Source organism: Antechinus flavipes, chromosome 3 (genome assembly GCF_016432865.1).
Source record: "Antechinus flavipes isolate AdamAnt ecotype Samford, QLD, Australia chromosome 3, AdamAnt_v2, whole genome shotgun sequence".
NCBI classification, from domain to species: Eukaryota; Metazoa; Chordata; class Mammalia; order Dasyuromorphia; family Dasyuridae; genus Antechinus; species Antechinus flavipes.
The window spans coordinates 388394505-388414537 of NC_067400.1; the positions used below are offsets into that span (position 1 = coordinate 388394505).

The 20033-nt window shown below is 33.0% G+C and overlaps 1 pseudogene; it reads right to left on the reverse strand.

Moving 5' to 3' along the window:
- Window positions 1-2900: 2900 nt before the first annotated feature.
- LOC127557277 (WD repeat domain phosphoinositide-interacting protein 1-like) lies at window positions 2901-9584 on the reverse strand (annotated as a pseudogene).
- Between the last annotated feature and the right edge of the window lie 10449 nt (window positions 9585-20033).

The following is a 20033-nucleotide window of genomic DNA, read 5'->3' on the forward strand; positions in this document are numbered from 1 at the left end:
TTCCCTTGAAAGTTTATACTCAATTTTGCTGTGTACATTATTCTTAGTTATATTCCTGCCTCCTTTGCTTTCCAAAATACTATATAGGATATCCTAAACTCTTCATTCATTTAACATAGATTCTGCTAAATCTTGTGTGATCCTAACTGAGGCTCCATGATATTTGAATGGTTTTAATCAGGCGGCTTTTGAAATATTTTCTCTTTGACCTGCAAGCTCTGCAATTTGGCTATCATTTTACTAGCATTTTTCATTTAGAGATCTCTTTCAACTGGTAATTGATGGATCTTTCAATTTCTATTTTACTCTTTGATTCTATCATAGTAGGGCAGTTTTAATAATTCCCTGAAATATGAAATTTAGGCTTTTTTTCATGGATGATAACTTTCAGGTACTATAATAATCCTGAAATTATCTCTTCTCCATATATTTTTGTGTCTTTCTGATGACACATTTTATCTTTTCTTATATTTTTCATTCTTTTGACTTTGCTTATTTTTTTGATGTCTCATGAAATCATTAGCTTCCAATTTGTAATGAATTATTTTCTTCAATGATTTTTTGTACTTGTTTCTCCATTTGGCTTATTCTATTTTTTTAAAAGTTATTTTCTTCAAATTTTTGTGTCCCTCCCAAACACTTGGTTAATTCTATGTTAAAGGTATTTGTTACATTGCTTAGTATTTTTTTGTGCATATGTTTCTTTTACCAAACTGTTAATTCTCTTTTCACAATTTTCTTGCATTATTTTCATTTTTTCCCCCAATTTTTCCTCTAACACTCTTATTTTTATCTTTAATTCTTCCAGGAATTCTTGTTGGGCTTTTGTTTAATTAGCATTTTTCTTTAGATTTTGTTTGTAGTTATTTTCACATTATTTTTTTCTGACTTTGTGTCTTGGTCTTCCCTGCCACTATAATAGCCTTTTATGGTCATTCTTTTTAGTATTGTTTGCTCATTTCCCCAACCGATTTCTTGACTTTGAGCTTTCTGTTATAATTGGGCACTACTCCACTGTGGGTGAGGAGACATTACCTTATGTTACAGAATTTTCTCTTTCTATTTTCAGAGATATTTCTGGATGTCTGCAAGTTTTTGATGCTTCTATGTTTGCAAGATCTTGAAAGAGATATAGTTACTGCTCTCTTGGTCTATTCTATGATCTTTATCTAGGAAATATCCTTGCTTCTTTGTAGCCACCAGTGCTACTTCTTCTCCTAACTGTGATCAGATTCCCTGCTTTTCTGCTCCCACAAGTACTACTGCTCCTCTATGTCCTGGAACTATAACCTAGAACTTCTTATGGCAATAAAATTGCTAATCAGCCAGTTTTACTGAGTGCCAACAGAGTGTCCTCTGTAATATCTTTGTGATCAATTGCCTTGTCCCACTTATTATTTCTGGATATAAAGCTCAAACTACTACTAAACCAGCCACCTCTACTAGTGATGCTGGGATTTCACCCATCCCATTGTTACAGACCTTTCCTGCTAACTTCCTAAATTGTCTTAGGCTGGAAAAATATCTCATTATGACTTTTGTTAGCTTTGGCACTCCAAAATTTGATTCAAGTTATTATTTTTAAAGTTGTTGAGAGCAAAATATTATTTGATTTTTGCTGAATTGCTGCTTCAAATCCACCATCTTGGTTCCACCTCATATGGTTTCTTTCCCCTAATTGTTGCCATTATTGTCCTTTTTTCTTTGCTAAATTTTGGATCTACATCTGTGATTATTTCATGGAGCATTAAATTCCTGGCTAGAAAAGTTCCTTTATCAGAGATGATCTGTAACAGTTCTATAGCTTCAAATTTTAAAGAATTGCTTATACCACTGAAATTTTAAGTACCTCACAATATTTGTAGGAGATGGAACTAGTAGTCAGGGTATCCCGTGTCTAAATATAACTATTTAATTTTGGTTTGTGTATGCATTGTTCTTTTAGTTCTACTTTCTTCACTCTGCATCACTTCATGTAAATATTTATTTCCTTGAGTTTGCCTTTTTATATTTGCTGATCACTCAATTAGCATTTATTAAGTACCCACTATAGGCCAGGAACTCCATTAAACCCTGGTGATACAAAAGGAAGTTAATGCCCTTGAGGAGTTCACAATCTAATGGAAGAGTCAACAAACAAAAACATACCAACAAGTTATATATAGAGCAATAGGAAATAATTAGCAGAGGGAAGGTACTAGAGTTAAAAGGGTTTGGGAAAAAGCTTCCTGTAGAAAGTAGGCTTTTAGTTGGACCTTGAAGCCAGGAAAAAGAACTGAAAAGCAAAAGAATTCCAGGCATGGGATACAGCTAGGGAATATACCTAGAACCAGAGGTAGAGTATTTTATTTGTAAAAGAGCAAGGAGGCCAGTGAAACTGGATTGTGCAGGAGTTGGGGTAACTGTGAAGTGTAAGAATTACTGAAAAAATGGTAGAAGAGTAAGATATGAAGGTCTTTGAATGCTAAAGAGAGTTTTGTGTTTGATCATGAGGTGATAGGGAGTCACTATAGTTTATTGATCTTTGAATTGTCAGGTTCAGATTTGTGCTTTATAAAATCATTCTGTAGTTGAATAGATTATAAATGAAAGAGATTTAAGGCAGATAGACCAACCAGTATGCTATTGTAATAATCTAGACATTAGATAATAGAGGCCTATGCTAGGGTGATGCAGTATCAAGTGAGGATGTTCTGTTTGAGAGATATTGCAAATATAAAATTGATAGACCTTTGCAATAGATTTGATAAAGAGGTTGAAATGTAGTGAAAAATTGAGGATCATAGAGGTTGTGAGCCTAGGAGATTGGAAGTATCCTTGATTATAATAGGAAAGTTTGACAAGGAAGTGGGTTTTTGAGGAAAATAAGTTCAGTTTTGGACATATTGAATTTAAGATATCTATTGGACATCCAATTTGAAATGTCTGAAAATTTGTTGTTCTCTTTGAAGCATCTCACGATCCTCCAAGTAACCTGTTACTGTTGAGAATAAAGATATGGTGCCTGGTCTGGCTACTATTACTGCATAAGACTGAGATAATGAAAGTTTGAGATCATTTTATTTTTTCCTCTTCTGTCTTTCCCAAGCCAAGAAAACTGTGAGTCTGATTAAGATATACTCTCCTGTCTTGAGGGTCTAAATGTTAAAGTCATCCATTAGATGATATGACTAACAGCCTTGGCAACTTCTGAATTGTAGAAAAGGTGCAGATGTTCTTCTGATCAGAGAAATTCAAAAGCACAGTGCCAAAGGCTCTGTCCTGGTTCATCATATCTGATATTTGAGATGGGATGTAGCAGACATGAATATCTTTTTCATGTAACCATTCTAAGTTGAGGAACCAGTAGGAAATCAGATTGTCCAGTTTGAAATGGGCACTTTTTGTGTTGCTGGATGCACAAAGGAACTGTAAATCCATGTTGAAAACTAGAGAATTGATATTTATCTAACTTTTCATTCCTCTCCTAAACTTATAAAGTTTTTGTCCTTCAGAGATAGAAAATGCCTATTGGCTATCCTTGATCCTACAGAGTTGTGGGTGATGGCAGCCAGTGGATGATCATGTGCAGGAATTGTGCAGATTGTTTTCAGAGTATTTCCATCATAAAGTACAATTTCCCCACTAGTCAAGCTTCCAGAGTAGGCAAGGCAAGAACTGGAATGATTAATAGATAGAACTTACAAATCTGTTAAGTTTACAGGTATATCTAGGGGTAGTTTCAACAGCTTCATAGCTTTAATGTGAATATAAATGGATTCCTCCAGGTACACCAATAGCCTAATTTGTTATTTGTCCTTTCTTGAAGAGTACCTTCTTTCTTGATATGAAGGAAGGTGGTAACATGACTTGCAAGTGAATTGGATTTAAATGAGGGAGGACTGTACAAAGTCATCAGTCTCACTTTCTTCTCTGGAGCCATCTGGGTCCAATGACAAGATATTGATTAGGATGACTAGAGATAGTCTCCTTTGATCATCTTATCAAAGGAAGAGATACAATGGCCAAGGGCAATACAAATATAGAATATTATAAAACTTTGCTGAGAAGACTGGTAGAATAGTATGAGAAGTATCACTTCATAAAAGAGCAATAGCTATATGTGAGGAACAAGTTTAGAGATAGTTTGTTAAGAGAACAAGGCAAAAACATCTCTTTGGCATATTTAAGGACTGAACTAGAGGGAACAAGCCAAATGGCTGAGAAATGAAAATGATTTGAAAACATTTTTGTAAAAACAAACAAACAAACCTCTAATCATCAATGACTGTGGAACCACCCCATTTGAAGTCTAATATTAGCCCCCAGTGTAATGGGGCTAATGGCATTAATGAAATTAAAAATGGAGAAAAAACCCAACTAGACAGATTTTTTTTTCAGATGACATTATTTTGAGGGTTATGAACCTTCTTAGTAATATGATATATAAAATATAACATAAGTCATCGAAAAAGGAGAAGTATGCTTACAAAAATAGTTTGCTGATATCATGAAGGTGTTTCAGTTCCACATCCAAATTGAATCTGGCCTCCCCAGAAATACTGAGATCTCATAGATTTCAGGCTAAGAACTATTAATGGATGGATAAATTAAATCAGACAAAATGGTTTGTCTATCATTATACATATTTTGAGGAGATATTAAAAAAGGGACAGCTAGTCTAGGATTATAAAAGAATAGCAGAAGATACTGGATTGCTTTTATGAAATTGCAGTTCTTTTAAATATCCTAAGCTACTTCTTGAAGCAAAAAAAGGTCCCATCTTTTTGGATACCATTATTCACCTCTCAGTGCTGTATGACTATATATCATGGAACCTAAAACTGAAGCTAGAGAATCTCTTAAAACACAGCAGAGACACTATGGTGGACATGAACAGACTGCAAATCATTATAAATATTGAATGATTCAGGTAATATAAGTTTAAAGGTAACACCAGAGAAATATTTGAATGAAATGAAAAATGGCCCACTCATGTTGTGAATACAAAGAACTGATAAAAGGTCCTTATAAGGACTTTATTCATGTCAATTATGGAAAAGATTTTAATGTTTGTCCTTTAAAGAGCTTTTGGTTTTTACATACTTGTATTTTCATGTTTTATACATCGATATTGAGTTACCCAATACAATCTGCCAGGTCATCTTAAGCTGCAAAGGCTTTGAACATGGTTCCAATGATGTTCTATATGTTTACTGCCTTAGGTCCAGGTTGGAAATTATGTACTCTCCCTTCCCTCCACCCCACTTTCTCTGTCTCTCTCTGTCACTGTCTCGGTCTTTATCTCTCTCCATATATATGTTTATATCTTTCTAGTTATCTCAAGGGATGGATTGTGCTCTGAATTGGTAAAGAGAACATTCACATTTTGTTACAGGTACTTTATAAATTCTTGTTGGTTGATTGACTAACAAGCCATCTTGGCCCTAGAAAACAGATGGTGAAACACATTTCCCTTCTCACTGTAAAGAAGTGGGTACTGTGGTTTGAAAGCACATATATTGGAAGATGTGGCCATTTCATCAGTTTTACTTTGTTAAAAAGAAAGGTTGAATTTGTGGAAGGATATTTAAGGAAATCACCATTCTATAAAAAGCCATAAATACATTAAAATATAATTTAATTTTAAAGTTGAAATTCAAAAGAGGTGAATGACATATTCATTGAAACTCAGAAAACAGAGTCCAACAAGAGATAAAGGCTTTCCATCCAATCCAAAAAGAACTTTTATTAAACATCTACTATATGTCAAGCACTATGCTAAGCACTGGGCATACAATTAATAAAAAGAAAGGCAGTTGCTGCCCTCAAGGAGCTTACAGTCTAACGGGAAGAGCAAGACAGTACACAAAAAGAAGTCAGAAAGCACAAGGTGGAAGGATCAGAGGTTCCTTTCTATGAAGTTGAAACCAGGCAGAGCAGCAGATGTAGATTTGAGAGTTCCTTAAATATTACTTCTTGTACAATTAACTTGGTCAAGCAATGTGGTTAGTTAAATTTCATTGTCAAAATCAATTTCATTTTGGAGAACAATCAAATTTTGCCCAAAGAATCATTAAACTATCTTTACCCTTTGATCCTACCTTTACCCTTTGACCCAGAAATAACACAACTAGGTCTGTTTCCAAAGATGAATAGAGAAAGAAGAAAATAATCTATATTTTCTAAAATGTTTATATCAGCTCTCTTTTTGATGGCAAACCTGGAAATTCTAGACATGTCTATCAATTGGAGAATGTCTAAACAGGTGGTATATGACTGTGATGAAATACTACTGTGCTATAAAAAATGATGAGTTCAATGATATTAGAAAAACATTAAAAGACTTGCATGAAATAACGAAGAATGAAATGAGCAGAACTAAAAAAACCTTGAATATAATTTTAGCAATTTTGTTTTAAGAAGGACTTGGAGTAAACAGGTTATCTTAACTATTATAAATACCCAAGTTAACTATCAAGGACATATGAAGAAATTAGCTATCTTCATCCAAAGAAAGAACTGATAAGTACAAGTATGAACGGAGTAAATTTACATACATATGCAAATTTATATGTAAATATATACTATGTAATAAGATATCTATATATACACACTTCCATGTACATATACATACATATAGGTATGTATATATTAAATATATATTAAACTATCTATATAGACATACATAACATGCATATATCTATTACACATAGATCTATCTATATCTATTTGTGTCTAATTGTTGCTGTCTATAGTGTGGGGGTAATAGAGGGATGAAAAGAAAGAATAAAAGAGAATTGAATGATGGAAATGTGTTTCTAGAACTGAGAAGTCAGCATTTGTAGGGATGGCTAGAGAGAGCTTTGATTGTGATATTTCTTACTGCTAATAATTTATGAATAATTGTTTATTATGTCTTAGTTTTATTGCTACTTCCACTGTTAACATTATAATTTATATATTTAAAAGGAATAGCAAGTTATATATAGTAGAAATACAGTTTCATGTGTAAACATCTTTTTATTATGATGTTTTGGAAATGCTTGTTTATTCCATAAATTTAAGAAGAACTGAAGCTCCTTGCTTTGCAATTTTTATTGTCAATGTTTTTCATACTTGTAGATAAAGCAATGTATCACATCAGTCAGTCAGCCTGCTTAGATATTCAGAGAGTGGGCTTCTTTTCATTCCAAGAAGAACTTTTCTTGTGAACACGATCAAAATTATACAATGTTTATTTTCAGGGAAACACTAAATAAGCAAAATTCAGAGCCATTACTTCCCATTTCGACTCTAATGTGTGTGTTATTTTTGAATTAGGTTTTCTGAAAATTTTCAAGGAAAACATGTATGTTTGAGTCAAAACAAAGAAGTGTTAGCATTTTAATTGTCACTGTTAGCATTATTAGGAATGGAACAATTTTGTTTGCCTTGAAACAAGTATAAATATAAGCAATTCAAACTTAATAGCAAAAGAGTTAGGAAAAGTATTGTCGGGATGCCATTTCCAAACCCCATTTGATGAATAACTTCACAGAAACATTGGGCAAAAGAAAATATTAAATATATTCTTGTAGAACATGGGAAATGGCTCAATTAGGTACCTATGCCACTTTAAATACTTCTAAAATTATACCTAATTTCCTCTTTGCTAAATTAATCTCTTTTGCCATAAAATGAGACCTTTTCTTCTTTCTACAATCTTATTAATTGCATGGCACTCCACAAGCTCTTGTTGAACTGAAGTTGCTGAATTACTCAAGAAAAGGTCACTTTGTTTCTTGACTACTTGAATACTAATTAGATAGCAACCTCAGGAACAGCTTGTGAGGTGATAGTATACAGTAGTTGAACTTTGATATGTAAAAAACTTTTATAATATATAGATTTAGGAATGGGGTAGATCCAAAATAGATTAACTCAAACTATATGAATGTCAGAAGAATAAAAGAAAAAAAAGATCTTAGAATCATAGTGAGCCACAGATGTGTTATCAATCTTTAATTTGTAATTGTGCTTTAAAAAAAGAAAATGTAACACTAGTTTTGATAGCTCTCTCACTAAGACAGCAATAACTGGTAGTGCCTTTAAGAGGGCAATGGGATCTTAAAAATTAACAGTTTAACTGTCATTTTGAGAAGAGTTTGTAAGGAGATTGAAATATTAACAGTTATTTTGGAGAGACTATCCATTGTGATGACTGAAAAAAGGACAGAGCAAAAGGACTAAGAGAATTTATTCTTGGAGAGAACTGTTTTTAGTTTTTATCTTGCAAAGAAACATAAAGAGAATTCTTAAGAAGAGACTTTTAATTGGTATCCTGAGAGAATTGAATGATGGAAATGTGTTTCTAGAACTGAGAAGTCAGCATTTGTAGGGATGGCTAGAGAGAGCTTTGATTGTGATATTTCTTACTGCTAATAATTTATGAATAATTGTTTATTATGTCTTCGTTTTATTGCTACTTCCATTGTTAATAAATACTGTTTATTTAACACTAAGAGGATAAGACTGTGTAAAAAAATTAATGATAATCAAGAGCAAAAATTTAATAGAAAAGGAATTTTTACAGTTTATATAATAAATAATATTACAAAATGGGATTTGGGGCTCAGAGATAATTGATTAAGTAGAGATTTTCAAATTTTAATCAGTAACAAGAAAATATCATTGTCTTAGAACCCAGAAAGAGAATGAATAAGAAAAGTGAGCTGGTAATAGGTAGGAGTAGTGATCATCTCATCTAAGCTGCATGTGAGGTGAGTCAAATTTAATTCCCTCTTATGCAAACATAATACAATACATTGGTGTGAGGAATTCCAAAAGTGATAATTTTCTTGATTAATGCAGATAAACAATTCATCTGTAATTTATAATCTTAGAATATTGACGCTGGAAAGCTAAAGATTGTTACAAAAATGATTAAGTTTCAGATGTAAGCAAAGAAGCAAAGATTGGAAGAAAAGATTTATTAAAAAATCTTCAAAAGTTAAATTATGTAGCTTAGAGAAGAGCAGATTAGGAAGTCACTCTTCAATTCTATATCTATTTGCAGTTTGGTTCATCAATAATCATTTTTGTGTCTTTTCATTAAATAGCATTTTATTTTTACCCAGTTTAATGTCAAGGAAAAAAATAACTTTCATTTTCTATAAGATACATATATGTGTATATATATATATATGCACACATATAAGGAAAAATAACTTTCTTTTTCTATAAGATATATATATATATATATATATATATATATATATATATATATATATATATATATATATATGTATGTGTATACACACACACACACACACACACACACACACACACACACACATATATATAGGCATAGTTCCAAAGGTTTCTCCATAATGGTTTGATCAGTTCACAGCTTCACCAACAATGCTTTAGTATCCCATTTTCCTTCACATCCTCTCCAACCTTTTTTACTTCCTATTTTTGTTCACATTAGCCAATCTGGTAGGTATATAGTAGTATCTCAGAATTGTTTTTATGTGCATTTCTCTAATCAAAAGTGTTGCAGAGCACTTTTTTATATACCTAAAGATAGCTTTGATTTCTTCATCTGGAAACCATCTGGTCATGTCCTTTGCCCTTTTATTGAAGGATGTCTTTTATTCTTATAACTTTGATTCAGTTCTTTATATATTCGAGAAATGAGGCCTTTATCAGAGACACTTGCTATAAAGACTGTTTCCCAGATTTCTTCTTTCCTTGTAATCTTTGTTGCATTGGTTTTGCTTGTACAAAAAGCCTTTTAATTTAATATAATAAAATTATTTTGCATTTTGTAACACTCTTTAGTTCTTCTTTGGTTCTGAATTCTTCCCCTTCCTATAGAACTGATAGGCAAACTATTTCATGCTCTTCTAATTTGATTATGGTTTGGTAACACAGTATGAGGTATAGATTTATACCTGGTTTGTGTTCTATTGTTTTCCAATTTTCCCAGTAATTTTTGTCAAATAGGGAATTCTTATTCTAGAAGCTGGACTCTTTATCAATAATTTTTTTCCTAAAAAATACCCCATATAACTTTTTTGGTTTAGACCAAATACTGCATTTTTGTATCATATGGGTATTCTAATACACTATTTTCACCTTAAATTGGATGCATGTGGCTTTGGTAGAACCAAATATGAACCCACGTGTTAGTTTTTGTCATTTTTACTTGTGAATAGTAGGGAAACTTGAATTATCAGTCATGCTATCTTCAGGAAGTTTAGCAAATGAAACTTACCAAATCTTCTGGTTGTATCTGATTTTTTATGATTGTAGAGATATTAATTTAATAGCAATGTTGAATTACATGGAAGATCATCATGCAACAGATGGTGATTGTTTCTGCCCTTTCTTCTTTCTGAGGAAAAAACAAGATGGTCATGTAAACTGCATTATAATGCATTTCCTCTTAAAAATTTACCAAATTGAGTATTACTTTGTATAGAGTGTTGTATTAGTAACCAGATGTAAGATATTCTGGGGGATCAATAAAACTCAGTCCTTACCTTCAAGGAGAGTGGTATTTAATAGAGAGATTAGACACATATAAATGTCATACCAAATACAACAAGGAAGTTACATAAGAGAAATTTTTTTTAAATGGGAAAATCACACATACAATTTACTGAATTAACTGGGACAATGTGAAATTTCATGGGAATATTGTCTTATACTTTCTAAAAGTTTTGTCCTTTTAGAAGGACTCTGAGTTATCAGAAATCCTGTGTATCTTCTTAGTCATTGATAGAAGTGGAACTAGGCTACAGGAATGATTAACTGTAGCTTCACTAAATTCCAAAGGAATAGCCTTTGTGACCTTATAAAATAGCTTCCTATTATATGATTTTTTGGCTTTATTTTTCTTAGAGAAAAGTCATCACTCAGTCAACTCAAGAAAGATCTTGGTCAATTTTAATAGGCACAGGAACTAGACCTATGATTAGATTCATGTAGGAAACTCCCTGGTGAAGAAATTCCTTCTATTTCTCTTGTAACTTACTCTATAATTTCTCAGAGTACTAAGAAGTTAAGACAATTGCTCTGGTCAGGGCATCAATTTAGTAAATTTAAAAAATTATTTTAAAAATTGGTAACAAAAAATTATTTAAATTTTATACTGTTTCTTGAGGTGTCCTTTACATACTTGTTTATTGGGGCAGCTAGTTGGCTCAGTGCATAGAGCACCAGCCCTGAAGTCAGGAGGACCTGAGTTCAAATCTGATCTCAGATACTTCCTACCTGTATGACCCTGGGCAAGTCACTTAACCCCAATTACCTCAGCAAGAAAAAAAAGAGTACTAGTTTATTACTAAGTTTGTGGTTGAATTTTTTACACTGAAGAATTACTTGAAGAAGAGTCAAAGATAGTAGTTGAAATGAGGGGAAATGATATTAACTTTTGATTTGACAGAATCTTACCATAAAATTAAATAAATAATTTGAATATACAAAAATATGAATTTAGGGGTCTTTGATTATTGTTTTATTATTAATTTGCCAAAAAATCAATTAATCCTCTGGAGGACATAAGTAGATAATATATAAGAGGAGAAATGTATCCTTGTGGTAGTGTTAAGCAAATACATGGGTGTGACTAGTCTTATGCTTATATAATATGTGTTTTTAGGCTAATTGTGTCCAGTAGAATAACATGGTGGAAACAACACATCCAGGGAAGCATCTAACCAAACAGTATCTGGAATAAAAGAGAATTAGCTAGTGACTATGAGGGATAGGCCTGGTGGAAACATGCCATCATTAGAAGATTTTAGTGGTCCTTAAGCGTCAGAGCCATGAATCGACCCACCATGCATATGCATGTCTGCATGTGTGTTTCTACTCTTTCGACTGATGTGTGTATTTTTGAGCTTGCAACATTTTGCAATTTGAGCTTAATCAGATGAAAGTATAATTGGTAAATACTTGATAAAATAACACATAGATAGTTAGTTTTAAATTTGTCAATTTGTGACCCTGATGCATCCTTATGTACAGATTAGAGACCCTGTCTCTATTTAAATTTCATGTCATTTCTCTGAGTGATAATTAAGTGTGCACACACGTTGGTCAGGCTCATAAGTTATTTAGGAGACATGAAGCTATGGTAGAGTATCTTGGATCTGAAGAAGCTTTTCTCTGAAGGCCCGGTCCTGGGAGAATCAGTATGTTACTGTCATCATTGACACTAACACAAGCTTTTAATTCAACCTTCATATACCTGTCAAGTTGCTATTTCTAAAGCTCTAGTTTGACCATGTCATTCCATTGCCTGAACAGGTCTAGTGGCCCCAGCTTGCTTCTAGGATAAAATAAGACTTCTGCATTTGGTATAAAGCCTTCCAAAATTAAACTCCAGCCTACCTTTTCAGGATTATTACACTTTGCTCTTCTTTATACAACCTATGTTCCATCTGGCCTACATTCTCTTCCCTATGTATGACATTTTATTTATCTCTATCTTTGTACAGGTTTATACTCCATGCCTAAAATGTACTTCTTACCTTTGCTTTTCAGAATCTTAAACTTGCAGACACTTCTACCAGTGGCCAGAAGGGAGTTAAAAACCTTCCCCTCCTCTGTCCCACATTACTGAAGGGAGTTGGACATGACTTTATCCCCTGACCTACCACTTCTTATTGTTTCATTTACCATTTTCATTAGGTGCCTGATGATTACTATTATCTGGATACTAACTCTCAGATAACTAATTCTGATATCCTACATCCACTTCAAATTAATTCCTGAAGCCCCATCTTCTTGATAGGGGATCATTTGTCCAAATGCTTCCTCTTAAAGATGCTCTTGCCCTTTGTTCTACTATTTTCTCTACTCAAGTAATGACTGACCCTTTCATCTGCCAAGAATATTACAAAAACAAGAACCTTTATGTGTTGGCTTCTTCACTCAAAATTGAATGTCTTTCTGAGCAAGAAAAAAAAATTGATTTTCTATTTGTGTCTTTAGTTCTTTAGAAAAAAGTGCTGAATTTGGAGTCAGAAAGACCAAAAGAGAGTAACTCTCTGTGTTAGTGTGGACCCTGACATATTACTGGGACAAATTACTTAATCTCTCTGTACCTTATTTTCCTTAAGTGTAAAAAGGAATTCATAATAGCATCTGTTTTATAAGGGTTTTGGGAGGATCAAATTATTTTACATAAGTAAAGTGCTCTGCAAACCTTAAAATCACTTAATCCTATTTACCTCAGTTTTCCTGTCTGTAAAGTAAACTGGGGGAGGGGGAAGAATAGCAAACTACTCCAGTATCTTTGCCAGTCCAATACTCTAATGGAGTAGTAAATAGTTGAACACAACTAAAACAATTGACTGACACAGTTATTATGTTTACCTTTCTCTAAAAATTATTATTTTCTTTCATAAGGACTTCCCTGAAGTCAAAAACTTTTCTATACCCCAAAGCTAGGATTGTGCCTGGTCCAAAACCATGCTTAATAATGACTTGTTGAATGAATCAATGGATTTCAAAGAATCTGGTCATCTCTCCTTTATATTTCATTAGTGAATGTTATCACTTTAAAACCAGAGGCATAAAAAACTTTTAGAAAGCTTTCTTTTATGGATAATTTCTAATAAATTAATGTTGCTAGTTAATAATTGTTAGTGACAATTAACAATTTTATTAAATTTACAGTTAAATGTAAACTAACATTTGTCATAAGGAAAGTTAAGAATCAGGAAAAATGCATTCATCTAAGTGATAATTATAGTAGAAAAAGGAAGAAAAAACTTGTCAGAATTTCATTGATCATAGATCAAAAAAAGTTCAAGGTTTTGTCAAATATCTCAAATGTATACCTGTAAAAATAAGCAAGAGAGAGATTCTGAGAGACCAAATCACTTTTAGATACTTTGAAAGCTTAAGAAAATTGTATTGAAGGTGACAGTGAGTGAAAGGTTTGGCTGGTTTTGTTAACCTAGAAAAGGCATTTTGTCAAACTGCACTTCCTGATTTTGCATTTGGAGACCTGTAATTTATAGTACCAGATTGAGCCTGTGTTGGATGTCATATGTGCTTAGGAATAAACAAGCTATTGCTGGCAGTACCAATTAGGGAGCAGCAGATGCCCAGCACTCTGTGTGATATCCACATCCATGTTTTCCCAGACACCTGTGCTCTGAAGACATCATGGCTTTTTTGTTTTTGTTCTTTTGGCAGCAGTCTTGCCTGAGGTATGTTGCATCATATATTCTGGATTCTTACAAGTAGTCTGTCAAAAGTCTGTTTAGGAAAATTCTGAGCCCAGTAGTAATAAATGTCCCAGGATCAGTAAAATTCTGCAAAGGAGAAAAATGTAGCTCTAAAATGAATTGTTTATTTTGCGGTGATTTAATTTGTTTCCTTTTTAACAGAATGCTTTTTTTTCCCCATTAAAGCACCCATATCCAAAGTGGCAAGGATAGCCGTAGGGGTGGCAAGTAGAATTAACTGAAGGAGCAAGGTCTTAGAAAAGACAGGTGAGATGGATTCAGGAGCATAGACGGAAGTCATGAAATGAAAGGCGCCTAAGGATCAAGGGAGAATATGTACCAAAATTATGTTAGAAACCACGAGAAATGTAAAGGAATTTAATTAAATGATTATAGAATTTTAGAGCTCAAAGGGCTCATAGGAGCTCCTCCCACCCCAAATTGCACACAAGGCAACAGGAGATACCCATATACTCTGTTCTCAAGAAATAAAAAGAAGGAAAAAATAAAGGTAAATGAAAATAAGTTTCATGGAAGAGAGAGAACCCAAGTCTTTAAGGAGATTATGATCTAGTTTAGTTTGAAATAGATTTAGATTCATGTATAGATTGTCTTTGAAAAAACGATATTTAAAGAGAGGCTCTGAAAAATCCTAATCAACCATCTACTTCCTGGAGGATCTTCGGCCACGCCAGGCCTCAGTATAAAATGAGAGAGTTTAATTTAGTGTCCCTTCTGGTTCTAAATCCGTTATTCTATACTCTTGATGATTCTTATTGGCCAAAAGGCAATATCACATCCCTCCTTGTGGTTATTTGGATCTGTAAATATACATGCGTCAGTCAAGTTTCCCTAAAGTGATACTGGAATTCAAAGGAAGAGGATTGATGCCAGACAAATTTTGAAAATTATTCTTTTTTCTTTTAAGCAGCAACTACATCAGATGCAAGGGTCCTTCTTAATTTGAAGGTGAAACCAGGCAGAAAAGTCAGTGCCATATTTAAAAATAAGAACATTAAAACTAAAAACATAAAATAAAAACCAAAGTATTTACTTTTAAAGAATCAGTTCAAGCTGCTAAGGCAGCATCAATAACAACTTAGCAACTTAATGGCAGTACTAATAAGGGGGACTTTTTTTAGTTCTGGGACATACTCAAAAACAAAAGACTTTGTAAAGTTAGCTCTGGTACATAGCTCTCCTTTGAGGAGAATGGAAACACGATTTGGATCTCTAAGAGTGAAATCATTAAGTACAAATGCTTCATCATGCATCATTTGTTAGCTTAACATGTAATTGCTTGTCATTAAACAAACTGCTACAAAAGTATTTAGATTATGAGACAAGACAAGCCTTTGAAATTCTGGGAGCAGAATATGCCAGTAACAGGATTTACTGTAAAGATAGAGTCAAAGATAAATGAGAAACTAATGACACTTTACCCTTCCTGATTATGTACCTTATCTAATTTCTTATACTCACTATACTGTATTCCAAATTAATGCACAATTCTGCATTAATAAAACATAAATTTGAAATGAATTTTCTTATAATTTGAATAGAGTTGGCTTATTCTTCTATTTAGAAATAGTATAGTCTCCTCAAAATGTTCTTGGCTGAGGGAGAAATTTGGTTAAAAGACAAACTTTAATTTATGAGATCATAATTTTAGATTTGGAAGGAGAGTCAGAAGCCATCTGATGCAATCTTCTCATTTTTACAGATGAGGAAACTGAGTTTTGTAAACATAGTCACATGGTAAGTGGCAGAATCACAATTTGAATCCAAATCCTCTAACTTCCCCCTTTCCATTGTCCCACACTAACATAATAGGCAAAGAACTAGTCAGAGTCAGAAAGTCTGAATTCAAGTTCTTCCCTTGTTTATACTTTCTGTATAAGCAAGTCACCTCAGCAAGTCATTTAAACTTCTGTGTACCTTCAAACTATAAATGGAAAAATAATCTTTGATCTTCAATAGTAGAAGGAGTTTCCTTACTGGAAGTTCCCAAAAAGGAACTAAAAATTTTAGGAACAAAATTTTTATATTCTATATAAAATTATATATATATATATATATATATATATATATATATATATATATATATAATTTATATTCTATATAAAATATTTACCTACTATGTAGGTAAATAGATATGCAAATGGCAACCATTCTTTAACATAGTCAATCAAAAGATAATTTCCTTGGCTACTTGTTAAACTATAATATTAATTGTTCCTTAGGGCAAGAGAACAAGATGAAGAGACGAGGATTAAAACACAGAAATTACAAATAACACTGGAAAATATATTAACACCTAAGTGGAATCTGTGAAATCAAAGTGAAAATCTATGGAATATTTTCATTCTTTAAATATTTCAGAAATATTTTAAAGTCCCTACTAGGCATAGGGTACCCAAAATGGGAAGCTTCTACAAAGAAATCAGAGATACCTATTTGTGTGAGGAGCAGGGAGTGGGACCAAAGTTTTCAGTCTGTCATCTCTAGCCCAAATCTGGATTTGCACAGACCAAAGGATATAATAGACATAAGGTAAACACAATTTCCTCATCACCATTTCACTCAACTCCTTTAAGTAGCTATCCTCTGTGTGACTCCAGGTTTTTGCTGTACACAAACATTAGCCTTTGTAGTCCCAGGTATATGCTTTACATTGGACTCAAATGTTAGTCTGGAGTACTTGGGAGCAGTTTTGTGCCAAGAGAAGGATCCACACCAGGAATCTAGTGCTTTTATTAATGGAAATTCAGGTTGTTATCCCATACATAAAATGAAATATTTGACTTCGTTATGGAAAGTCTCCAAAAAGCTCTGAGACTCCATTATATAGCTCATTTTCAATTGTGAACTGCTGACATTTCACCAATTTACATTATTTCCAGTGCCAAGTAGAACATTAGAATTATCAACAAAAGGTAGCAGTAGTAGCCAATAATGAAGTCATTTTTTTACTCTCAGCAAAGGAAGCCTATTATGGATGGAAAACTCTGTTGTATAGACCATGTGAAACTAATGTTTTGATAGGTTCTCTATCTGCCTCTCAGTTCATCTTCTGGATGAATTACATATGTAGACATCCTCCATTCATTCACACGACCTTCTGGATTCAGTAGTGCAGCCTGAGACTTAATGCCTTTATCAGATGATTCTGAAGAGTATCTTAAAAGGATGACATTTTGGACTTTGCATACTCATCTATAAAACTATAAAACTAGGGATTTAGACTAGCAGATTTTTATGCTTCCTTCTGGCTCTGACGTTCTATGGTCTAAATAAACTCTTTAATCTGAATCTCTTAGATTTCTTAAACTCTTTAATCTGAATCTCTTAGATTTCTTAGGTTCTTAAATTTATAGGTCATGAAAATGAGCATTTTTCCTCTTTCAACAAAGTAGAAACAGGTGGAAGGAACATTATCTCAGGCTCTGGCTGAGGAGCACAAAACAGGAAGTTTCAGGTTCTAGAGACTATGGGGACAACCAGATTGCAGTTTCTTATTTTTCTATCTTTCTTCATCCATTCCATTAAGAAATACCTAGTCTACCTGTACCACCTCATCTCCTTTCCCAGGGATTTCCTCATCTCTTCCTTTATATCCAAGTTTCTCTTTCAGTTAGTATCAATTCTTATAAGGGAAAATAATGATCAAATTTGCAAATGATACAAAATGGAGAGAACTAGTTAATACTCAGGATGACTTTTACATGATTCTGAAAATTCTCTACAAGATAGAATGTTGTGTTTAAACCAATACTATGAAATTTAAGAGGCACAAATATACTTAGATTCATCACTTAGGCTAGGAAAAAAAAAACTACAGCATTCTTTTAAAGTATAAGACCAATAAGGAATAACTAGACAGCATTTGATCTTTAAAAGACCCAAGGGTTTTAGTGTATTGCAAGTTCAGTATGAGTCAGCACTGATACTTGTTGTTCATTCCTTTGTGATCCCATTTGGAGTTTTTTTGGCAAAAATATTGGAATGGTTTGCCATTTCTTTCTCCAGAACAAATCTAACATTTTCTCAGACTTAATTAAGAAGATAGAAGCGATATATTGGTAAATATTTATTAAAAACTGATGGGAAAAATATCCACTATACAATTTAAAGTATAATCTGTATTACCATATTTTCTCTATCATTTTCCTAAATCTAGATAATCAATAAAACAATAAATCAGCCTTAATCTGAAGAATTTGCTGATTTCTGAAAATTTAACAATTAAATTTAGCAATTGCCTTCTTGAGTAGATATATTCTGGTCTAATACACTCCTGGTGGTATGGCACCCAGGAAGTGATAGACATAATGGGTTCAGTCTTGGAACCACATTTTAGAAAAGACATGGCAACCTGGGGAGCATTCAGAAAAAGTTAAATAGGATGTTGAAGGCCTTTGGATTTATGGTATAGCATAAGAGACCTAAGATGTTTAGCCAAATAAAGGAATGTCCAATAGTGATAGCTTATTTGTTTTCAAGAATTTGAAAGGCTGCTATGCTATGCATTGAGGTAGTCAACTTGTTTTGCATGGCCAGAGAGAGTCTAAGAAGGAGAAATTAATAAGGGCTGCAGAGAAATAAATTTAAGCTTAATAAAATAAAAGAAAAATAACTTCCTGACAATTAAAACTATTCAAAAGTTGAAGAGGCTACTTGAGAATAGAGAGGATTTTCCCACACTTGAAGTCTCCAAAGAAAAAGCCAAATTATCATTTATTGGACTAGATGGATTCTAAAGTCCCTATCATCTCAAATGATTTTTTCTTGATTCTGTGGAAGTTTCAAAAAGAAATGTGAACCATCAGTGTTCCTGTATTGAGCCAATGAAATATATCCCTGCTTCAACAGATGTGAAGGGTAACCCATAGCTATGTGACCTCCCAAAATGCACTTACCCCTTTCATTAAATAATTCTAAAGAGAAAAAAAAGAGACACACATGCATACAAAATATTTGACTAGAAGTTTTAAAACTTGAAAAACAACAAAGAACTTACAATATCCTAACTCATCTAATAGTTAAAATGATACTAAGACTTTTGAGACATCCAGTATAACCTGACATTTTACTATTTTCTGTTGTAGTCTACATCATTCTCTGCATTGTACTCTGTTATACTCCTAAGGATAATGCTCTTATCCATATTAGTGGTTAGTAAATTCAGTGGATAAGAGCACTATTTTTCTGAGTCAAAGAGTTAGGATTTGAATTCTTTCTGAGTCAGGCATATGAGGAGTATGAGATATTGTCATCTTCTTCCTCAGGAATTTCCCCAACTCTTCCTCCTTTTCACCCAGCTTTCTTTCCCACTGTCCCTTGCTTAGCATCAATTCTTATTTTATAAGAGAAAATAATAATTAAATTTGCAAATGATATAAAATGGAGAGAACTAGTTAATACTAAGGATGACTTTTACATGATCAGAAAATTCTCTACAATAAAGAATGTTAGGTTTAATCTAATACTATGAAATTTCACACAAATAGAAAGTACTTATATTCAACAAGTAGGCTACGAAAAAAAAAAATAACCCAGTATACTTAATCTGAACACTTGTAATTAATCTGGATTGTAAATCTGACTAATACAAACTTTGAAGGGAGGGGTAAGGAACCAAACTAACAGTACAAAGCTTGCTCCTGCTTCTGCATTCCGGATGTGTCTTGCCCATGAACATACCCACTTATCATGAGAATTTCAGAATAAAGGATTCTTCTCTCACTCTAAAAGAATGTTATAGCATTACTACTGGACCAGCTTATGTAACTGGGGAAGCAATGGGCAATGGTAGCTACTCCT